Here is a 10,695-nt window from a genome sequence, read left to right as displayed (position 1 = left end):
CTCCAAAATTGACCATATAATTGGTCAAAAAACGGGCCTCAACAGGTACAGAAAGATAGAAATAATCCCATGCGTGCTATCGGACCACCACGGCCTAAAACTGGTCTTCAATAACAATAAGGGAAGAATGCCCACATATACGTGGAAATTGAACAATGCTCTACTCAATGATAACCTGGTCAAGGAAGAAATAAAGAAAGAAATTAAAAACTTTTTAGAATTTAATGAAAATGAAGATACAACATACTCAAACTTATGGGACACAATGAAAGCTGTGCTAAGAGGAAAACTCATAGCGCTGAGTGCCTGCAGAAAGAAACAGGAAAGAGCATATGTCAGCAGCTTGACAGCACACCTAAAAGCTCTAGAACAAAAAGAAGCAAATACACCCAGGAGGAGTAGAAGGCAGGAAATAATCAAACTCAGAGCTGAAATCAACCAAGTAGAAACAAAAAGGACCATAGAAAGAATCAACAGAACCAAAAGTTGGTTCTTTGAGAAAATCAACAAGATAGATAAACCCTTAGCCAGACTAACGAGAGGACACAGAGAGTGTGTCCAAATTAACAAAATCAGAAATGAAAAGGGAGACATAACTACAGATTCGGAGGAAATTCAAAAAATCATCAGATCTTACTATAAAAACCTATATTCAACAAAATTTGAAAATCTTCAGGAAATGGACAATTTCCTAGACAGATACCAGGTATCGAAGTTAAATCAGGAACAGATAAACCAGTTAAACAACCCCATAACTCCTAAGGAAATAGAAGCAGTCATTAAAGGTCTCCCAACCAAAAAGAGCCCAGGTCCAGACGGGTTTAGTGCAGAATTCTATCAAACCTTCATAGAAGACCTCATACCAATATTATCCAAACTATTCCACAAAATTGAAACAGATGGAGCCCTACCGAATTCCTTCTACGAAGCCACAATTACTCTTATACCTAAACCACACAAAGACACAACAAAGAAAGAGAACTTCAGACCAATTTCCCTTATGAATATCGACGCAAAAATACTCAACAAAATTCTGGCAAACCGAATTCAAGAGCACATCAAAACAATCATCCATCATGATCAAGTAGGCTTCATCCCAGGCATGCAGGGATGGTTTAATATACGGAAAACCATCAACGTGATCCATTATATAAACAAACTGAAAGAACAGAACCACATGATCATTTCATTAGATGCTGAGAAAGCATTTGACAAAATTCAACACCCCTTCATGATAAAAGTCCTGGAAAGAATAGGAATTCAAGGCCCATACCTAAACATAGTAAAAGCCATATACAGCAAACCAGTTGCTAACATTAAACTAAATGGAGAGAAACTTGAAGCAATCCCACTAAAATCAGGGACTAGACAAGGCTGCCCACTCTCTCCCTACTTATTCAATATAGTTCTTGAAGTTCTAGCCAGAGCAATCAGACAACAAAAGGAGATCAAAGGGATACAGATCGGAAAAGAAGAAGTCAAAATATCACTATTTGCAGATGACATGATAGTATATTTAAGTGATCCCAAAAGTTCCACCAGAGAACTACTAAAGCTGATAAACAACTTCAGCAAAGTGGCTGGGTATAAAATTAACTCAAATAAATCAGTTGCCTTCCTCTATACAAAAGAGAAACAAGCCGAGAAAGAAATTAGGGAAACGACACCCTTCATAATAGACCCAAATAATATAAAGTACCTCGGTGTGACTTTAACCAAGCAAGTAAAAGATCTGTACAATAAGAACTTCAAGACACTGAGGAAAGAAATTGAAGAAGACCTCAGAAGATGGAAAGATCTCCCATGCTCATGGATTGGCAGGATTAATATAGTAAAAATGGCCACTTTACCAAAAGCAATCTACAGATTCAATGCAATCCCCATCAAAATACCAATCCAATTCTTCAAAGAGTTAGACAGAACAATTTGCAAATTCATCTGGAATAACAAAAAACCCAGGATAGCTAAAGCTATCCTCAACAATAAAAGGACTTCAGGGGGAATCACTATCCCTGAACTCAAGCAGTATTACAGAGCAATAGTGATAAAAACTGCATGGTATTGGTACAGAGACAGACAGATAGACCAATGGAATAGAATTGAAGACCCAGAAATGAACCCACACACCTATGGTCACTTGATTTTTGACAAAGGAGCCAAAACCATCAAATGGAAAAAAGATAGCATTTTCAGCAAATGGTGCTGGTTCAACTGGAGGGCAACATGTAGAAGAATGCAGATCGATCCATGCTTATCACCCTGTACAAAGCTTAAGTCCAAGTGGATCAAGGACCTCCACATCAAACCAGACACACTCAAACTAATAGAAGAAAAACTAGGGAAGCATCTGGAACACATGGGCACTGGAAAAAATTTCCTGAACAAAACACCAATGGCTTATGCTCTAAGATCAAGAATCGACAAATGGGATCTCATAAAACTGCAAAGCTTCTGTAAGGCAAAGGACACTGTGGTTAGGACAAAACGGCAACCAACAGATTGGGAAAAGATCTTTACCAATCCTACAACAGATAGAGGCCTTATATCCAAAATATACAAAGAACTCAAGAAGTTAGACCGCAGGGAAACAAATAACCCTATTAAAAAATGGGGTTCAGAGCTAAACAAAGAATTCACAGCTGAGGAATGCCGAATGGCTGAGAAACACCTAAAGAAATGTTCAACATCTTTAGTCATAAGGGAAATGCAAATCAAAACAACCCTGAGATTTCACCTCACACCAGTGCGATTGGCTAAGATCAAAAACTCAGGTGACAGCAGATGCTGGCGAGGATGTGGAGAAAGAGGAACACTCCTCCATTGTTGGTGGGATTGCAGACTGGTAAAACCATTCTGGAAATCAGTCTGGAGGTTCCTCAGAAAATTGGACATTGAACTGCCTGAGGATCCAGCTATACCTCTCTTGGGCATATACCCAAAAGATGCCTCAACATATAAAAGAGACACGTGCTCCACTATGTTCATCGCAGCCTTATTTATAATAGCCAGAAAATGGAAAGAACCCAGATGCCCTTCAACAGAGGAATGGATACAGAAAATGTGGTACATCTACACAATGGAATATTACTCAGCTATCAAAAACAACGAGTTTATGAAATTCGTAGGCAAATGGTTGGAACTGGAAAATATCATCCTGAGTGAGCTAACCCAATCACAGAAAGACATACATGGTATGCACTCATTGATAAGTGGCTATTAGCCCAAATGCTTGAATTACCCTAGATCCCTAGAACAAACGAAACTCAAGACGGATGATCAAAATGTGAATGCTTCACTCCTTCTTTAAATGAGGAAAAAGAATACCCTTGGCAGGGAAGGGAGAGGCAAAGATTAAAACAGAGACTTAAGGAACACCCATTCAGAGCCTGCCCCACATGTGGCCCATACATATACAGCCACCCAATTAGACAAGATGGATGAAGCAAAGAAGTGCAGACCGACAGGAGCCGGATGTAGATCGCTCCTGAGAGACACAGCCAGAATACAGCAAATATAGAGGCGAATGCCAGCAGCAAACCACTGAACTGAGAATAGGTCCCCTATTGAAGGAATCAGAGAAAGAACTGGAAGAGCTTGAAGGGACTCGAGACCCCAAAAGTACAACAATGCCAAGCAACCAGAGCTTCCAGGGACTAAGCCACTACCTAAAGACTATACATGGACTGACCCTGGACTCTGACCCCATAGGTAGCAATGAATATCCTAGTAAGAGCACCAGTGGAAGGGGAAGCCCTGGGTCCTGCTAAGACTGAACCCCCAGTGAACTAGTCTATGGGGGGAGGGCGGCAATGGGGGGAGGGTTGGGAGGGGAACACCCATAAGGAAGGGGAGGGGGGAGGGGGATGTTTGCCCGGAAACCGGGAAAGGGAATAACACTCGAAATGTATATAAGAAATACTCAAGTTAATAAAAAAAAAAAAAAAAAATATTTCCCGCTACAACCAAAGGATCAAGAAAACAAACAACCCAATTTTTAAAATATGATGTCTTTATACCCACAGGTAAGCATAGCTTTTAATCCTGTTTCCTTTTGTAACAGGTAGAGACTATTACAGAAATCTACAACTGGTCAAAAAGAGAATAAGGTGCTGTGAAGTCCCTGATTCCTAAGGATATATCTGCAACACAACTCCTACAGTTAAGACAAAGGGGAAACGGAAGAAGGGGCAGAAAGATCTTAAAAGCTAGAGGACTAGCCAGTTACTAGATAGTGCCCCTAACGTGACAAGATAACACCACCCATGACATCTCACCAATATGGTCGTCAGCATAATGACGATACCAGCTGATGTGCCAACACGAATAGGGAACAAGGGAAATTCCACATGGCCCCACTCCTGGATAAAGAGAGCTACCGGTGGATAATGGCTTCTGAGTGAGGGAAATTTAGTTTCCTGGAGAGACAAGCTCCCACACAGGATGTCCAAACCCAAGTGGTTAGCCATGGACATGAGTACATACCAGCAACACTAAATGGATTCAGAATATATGTGTGTGTGCATATCTCTATGTGTATGTATATTATATATATATGCATTGTACACACATAATACACACACACATATATATATACATCTTATAGAAGATTGATATACAGAATATATAAAGAACTCAAAAATCAAAGAATCAAGAAGACAAACAACTGATTTAAATACCCACAGGTAAGTATAGCTTATATTATTATTGGATATAAGTGGAGCTTATATTATTGGTATATATTATATTTATAGAAAGAGAGAAGAGATAAAGAGAGATTAAAGAAGATGCCATAAAAGGAGATATATAGGAAGAGTTTGAGGTAGGGAAGAAAGGAAGGAATGATGGAGATGCAGTGCTGACGTTCAGAGGTTTCAAGAAGAAGGTATAAAAATAAATAAACAAACGAGTAGTGTCTGGGCATAGTGGCACATGCCTTTAACCCCAGCCCTTGGGAGGCAGAAGTAGGCAGGTTGCTTTGACTATGAGTCCAGCCTGGTCTACATAATGAATTCCAGGCTAGCAAAACCTTCATACAAAGTAAGATCCTGTCTCAAAAACATACAAAATTGAAAAGTTTATAATTCTCTCATGATTTCCGTGTGTGTGTGTGTGTGTGTGTGTGTGTGTGTGTGTGTGTGTGTGTGTGTGTACCTATGTGCAGGTCATTTATGTTGTAGGTATTTGAGGATTTTACAGACACTTTTCTGATGTTTCCTGACCTCACTGTGGTCAGATATCACAGCTCTTTGAAACGTTCAGGGTCTGCTGCATGCTGGATAATCCGGTTTGTCTTGAAGTGTTCCCTGGACACTTGGAACGCATGTGTTTGGCTGTTTGGGAGTGGTGGCCGCTTTATCAACACTATCAAGTTGGTAGACAGCGCTGTTCAGTTCTTTCATTTTCTTCCTGAGGGAATTTAATGATCCTATCAATTACGGAGAAAGATGCCAACACATCCAGATATAATTGTGGTTAGACCAATTTTCCCTCTGCTGCTATTGTTTTAGGGATTATGCATTTGGAAATAGTAAATACAGAATTATGCCATGCCTCCTTAGTAAACTGGCCCCCTGTCATACAGTGAACCCTTTTCATGTTCTGAAGCGTGATATTAACAAATCTAAAGTAGCTTTCATTTGGTGAATGTTCTAATTCCTTTATTTTTTAATTGGTCCATGTCTTTAAACTTATATTGCATTTTCTATAAACAGTATTTACTCAGGTACTTCTTTTATTTCTTTTTATATAAAAGCTTTTATTTTATTTTATTTTGTAGTATGTGCATCTTTTTCTTTATGTACGTGCACAAGCGTATGGATGCCTGAGGAGACCAGAAGAGGGTGTCAGGTTCCCAAGAGCTTGACTTAGAGGTGGTTGTGAGCCTCTTGACATGGGTGCCTGGTACTGAATTAGGGTCCTCTGAAAGAGTAACAAGCTTTCTTAGCTGCTAAGTACCTCTCCACCACCACCTTCTTTTCTAATGGTGAAGGTTGAATTTATGGCCTTATACATGTTAGGCATGCTGTGTCTACAGTCCTTGGCTTACTGTTTATTTTGAGGGAGTATCTTGCTAAATTCCCCAGGCTGGACTTGAACCTACGCTGCAGTCCACCCTGGCCACAGACTTGTGATTCTGTCAACCCAACTTGTCAAGTAACTGAGTCACAAGATTGTGACTTCAGATTTGGTGGTTTTTGAAATTTAACCAGAAATTTTCTTCCATTTGGTATAAATGGTTAGACATGAACTATCCAATAAAGTAATTCTTAACTCCATATGCCTCTGGAAACATTGATGTGTGTGTGTGTGTGTGTGTGTGTGTGTGTGTGTGTGCACGCGTGTGTATGTGTCTGGTCTGAATTAAGATATGACATAATATTAAATATTCATGGAATTTCAATATACATATATAAAACAGTTATATATATATCAGACTGGATTATCAAATTACTTAATCATATGTTAAAGTTATTTTAACATAGGTTACATTAAAATACACTAAGTTAATTTTTATCTATTGTTTTAAAATGTGTCTACCAAACAGAACACAAATGCAATGGCATCTATGGTGGTCTCTCTTGTCTCATAATACCTTGTCAGAACTTTTCTTCTCCTTTGATTTTATGTTTTTATTTTTAATTTTATTTTTCTCTCTTTTTACCCTACACATCCTTTACATATGCATTGCAACTTCTGTTTTTTGTTCTTTATGGGATTCCTGTGTGTTCAAAAGAGTTGGTATCTGTGTTGATATCTGGTTTTTATGCCTTTCCTTGTGCTCTTTTCCTTCTGTTTGTTTTGTCCTATTCCAATGTGTTAGTATTTGTTTTGAGAGGACAAGCCTGCTCCCTCTTGGGACCAGCCTCTATTTTAAAAGAAAAGGAGCCTGAGAACTTCACCTGCAGATGAGTTCCAGAAAGAACTGCATAGCTTGTCCCTGGCCCACACCTCAGAGTTAGACCCTAGCTACTCCCTAGCAACAGCCAATCAGGATGAACCTGGTAGTTCCAGATGTACTTTCAGACCATTTGTGATTATTGTTCATGGATTTGCTTCAGAGCACCCACCTGTTAGCTTAAAGGGTAACATATATCATAATAGTCATCCAGTTAGATACTTGCCGGGCTAAAACCCCCTCGTTTACTCACTGTTTCCTATAAAACCTTGTCCCGCTGTGGGCTTGGGGCTTCACCCTCCTGCCCTGCAGTGTCCCTGATGGCAGTGAGCACAAGCTCAAGCTTGAATAAAGCTCCTACTGCAATTGCATCAGAATCAACTCCTTGGTGGTCTTTTGGGGTTTCCCAAAACGGGCACAACAGCTTTATCTTATTATATTTTATTTTATTATTATCACTTAGAGGTCTGATTGTTTTCTAATGAAAGACAAAATGGGAGAGGGTCCAGTTGGAGGGGAGTTGGAAACAAAGTGGGAGGGGAAAAAGGATATGTTATTTGAGTGTTGAGTGGCAGAGGTGGCATGAACCTTTAATCCTAGCACTGCAGAGGCAGAGGCAGGCAGATCTCTGAGTTTGAGGCCAGTCTGGTCTAAAGAGATAGTTCCAGGATAGCTAGGGCTACAAGGAGAAACCATGCCTCAAAAGTCAAAACCAACTCCCCCAAAAACCAAAAAACAAAGAAAAAAAACAAACCAATATTTGCTTCTCAAGCAAACTGGAAGGGAATAAACAAACAAAATGAAGGAAAAAGGTTGCCAGGCTGTAGGGAGGAGGGTCACACATACCATGGAGAGATAGTAAGACACAGAGTGATGATTTCAATAAGAATGCCCCCCCAGGCTCATATATTCATATATTTGCTTAGTCTCCAAAGACTGAAACTGTTTGAAATGATTAGAAGGATTAGTAGGTGTGGCCTTCTCCCCCCACCCCAACACACGTGTGTGTGTGTGTGTGTGTGTGTGTGTGTGTGTGTGTGTGTGCCTGCAGATCAGGATGGCGTTTTCAGCTATTTATCCAGCACCATGCTTGCCTACTTGCTGCCATGCTCCCTTCCCTGCTATGATGATGGATTCACCCTCTGAACTGTAAGCAAACCCCAATTTAAAGCTTTCACACACACACACACATACACACACACACACACACACACACACACACACACACACACATTTTAAAAGAACATTGTTACCAGAACCTTGTTTGCTTATGTTTCTGTTAGGCAGCACTGACTTACATACTTAATTTAATTTATTTGGGAAGATGATATATTTACAGCTATTATATTGGTTAGCTGTGTTCTGTTTTTCTTATTTCCTCTCTTTTTGTTCTCTGTTTTTGGATTACTTTATTTCTTATTTTCCTCTAATACTGGCTCATGATGTTTAAATATTAAAAGGCCCTACGGACTCTTTTGTTAACTTATGACTTACTATGGTCTTTTACATAGCATTGTCATTAGGAAAGACTCTTACAAGCACACATTCCTAATGCTTTCCTGTCTTCATGCTACTTTGGCGGTACATTATTACACTCTCACATGTTTGACAGACCTGCAGGACATTGCTTCTATTTTTGGCCTAAGTAGCCAGTGTTCCTTAAAATAACTTAGACGAGGACACTGCGTGCTGCTGTTGCTTTGGTGCTGGGGCTGGCATCCAGGGCCTTGTGCATGGCGAGCATGTGCTACTGAGCAACGCCCGCGGTCCAGAAATACCTCTCGGTTCACTTTCATTTCAGCTATTCCTGGAGCTCCCCATTTCTCTCTTTCATTTTCCTTCTCGTGAAGAACTTCCCTTGCCAGCTCTTGAGTCGCAAGCCCACTGGTGATAGCCTTTGTTTAACTAGGGGAAACCCTCAAAATTTTGCCTTCTTTTCAAAAGGTATCTTTTCTAAGTATAAAAACCTAGATTGAAAGTTGTGGGGGTTTTGTTGTTTGTTGTTTGTTTTTCTCCCTTAACATTGAATTATTGCTTTCGTGGTTCTAGTATAAAGTTAGCTAAATTCCATCTCTGTGCATATATATATATATATATATATATATATATATATATATATATATATGCATGCTTTAAAGGATATCTATCATACCTATTCTTCATGCCTTCAAGTTTTATTTTCATTTTATGACATTGAATATGATATATTCTGGGATTCTTTTCTCTATACTTTGATCTTTGGTTCAATATAATCTAGGCTTCTTATATGTGTATCTTGCACAGTTATTTTGGCTACTGTCTCTCCCAGAGTGATTCTATTCCATTGTCTTTCTCCTGTTTGCTGACGTTCCAGTGGCTTGAATGGCTGACCACTTCAGGGCTGCCTCACAGTGTTGACTGTTCTAGTGGCCTTACCACTCTCCTGTCGTGCTTCAGTCTGGATATTGCTTTCTCCAGCTATCTTAAAGTTCATGGACTGTTTTTTGTAATCGAGTTAACGAGGAGTGTATTGAAGCAATTCCGTATCTCTGCTGCTTTGGATGTTGACTCTTTCTGTAAACACTCGTCGAACCACACCCACAGGTGCTGGTCTAAACAGAGTCACTGAGCCATTAATCAAATGCCTTTTTTCTCTCAACTACCTCTGTTTATTTCATTTGGAATGGATTCTAGGATTGTCATTCCTTTGCCAATCCTTTCCACCGTGAGCAATGATCTATTCACCTCGTTCACTTTCGTTTTTTTTCAGATTGCATTTTTTTTTCTTTTTCTTTTTTTCAGAGCTGGGGACTGAACCCAGGGCCTTGCGCTTGCTAGGCAAGCGCTCTACCACTGAGCTAAATCCCCAACCTCTATATTTTTTTATAATTAGAAGTTCAGTTTCTTTTTTGAAAGAAATGCTTTTCATTATTCTCCCCATCGTGCCCGTGTTCCCTTCAAACCTCCGCAACACCTCATCATGTAGCTCTGTCATCTGTGAGTGACTCTGCATGGATTGGCTGATTTTTCTCTTGATTATGGGGCATGTTCTCTTGTTTCTTTCCATGCTTGAAAATAGTTGGTTGGATGATGATGATGATGTTATTAATTGTTCTTGTACACACATAGTAGGTTTTGTTTCTTGGAATCAGTGTAGCCCTTCTCTAAACTCTATAAGGAGGACATGGGATAATATTTAGTATAGGTTAATTTGTCCCAACTACCATGGTGCTGTCCTTCTGAGACCCCACCTAACACTTATTCATTACAAGGTTGTTATATTCTGTTAATTTGGAATATCAAGTACTGTTTGTCTATGTGAGCTTGAGGGTTGTCTGGTCTATGTCTTCCAAGAGGTGGTTTCCTTCCCTGCTGTCACCAATCCGTGCTCAGCTGCCAGACATGAGAGGAAATCTTGGAAGCCATCTCTTGGTCTTCAATCAGAAGCTCTCACCTCTTCACTACCACCTCCAGAGTCTAACTACCTTCGTCTCTCTGGACCCACGCTCTTCTACAGAGATAGACTGGCAGGCACTGTTTTGATTTCCTCTCATCTTTCTTTCTAGGAAGTAAAAATGCCACTCAGGGTCAGTGACCTGTACTCCCTATTGTCTGAATGCTTAAGAACAGTTTCGCTTAGTTCCTCATAACTTAAGGCAGGGGGTTAAATACACTCACGGATACACTATAACCTGAAGACGTAGATGCAGTCACTTAAAGGCTGTGAGGTAGACTGAAAATAGTAAAGTTTGCCATTAAATAATTCTAATAAACAATAAAGTATTTCAAGATAGTAACATAGATACTTGACTCAGGTTAAA

The sequence above is a fragment of the Rattus norvegicus genome, chromosome 8 (genome assembly GCF_036323735.1).
Source record: "Rattus norvegicus strain BN/NHsdMcwi chromosome 8, GRCr8, whole genome shotgun sequence".
Lineage (NCBI taxonomy): Eukaryota > Metazoa > Chordata > Mammalia > Rodentia > Muridae > Rattus > Rattus norvegicus.
Note: the sequence above shows the minus strand (reverse complement) of the source record.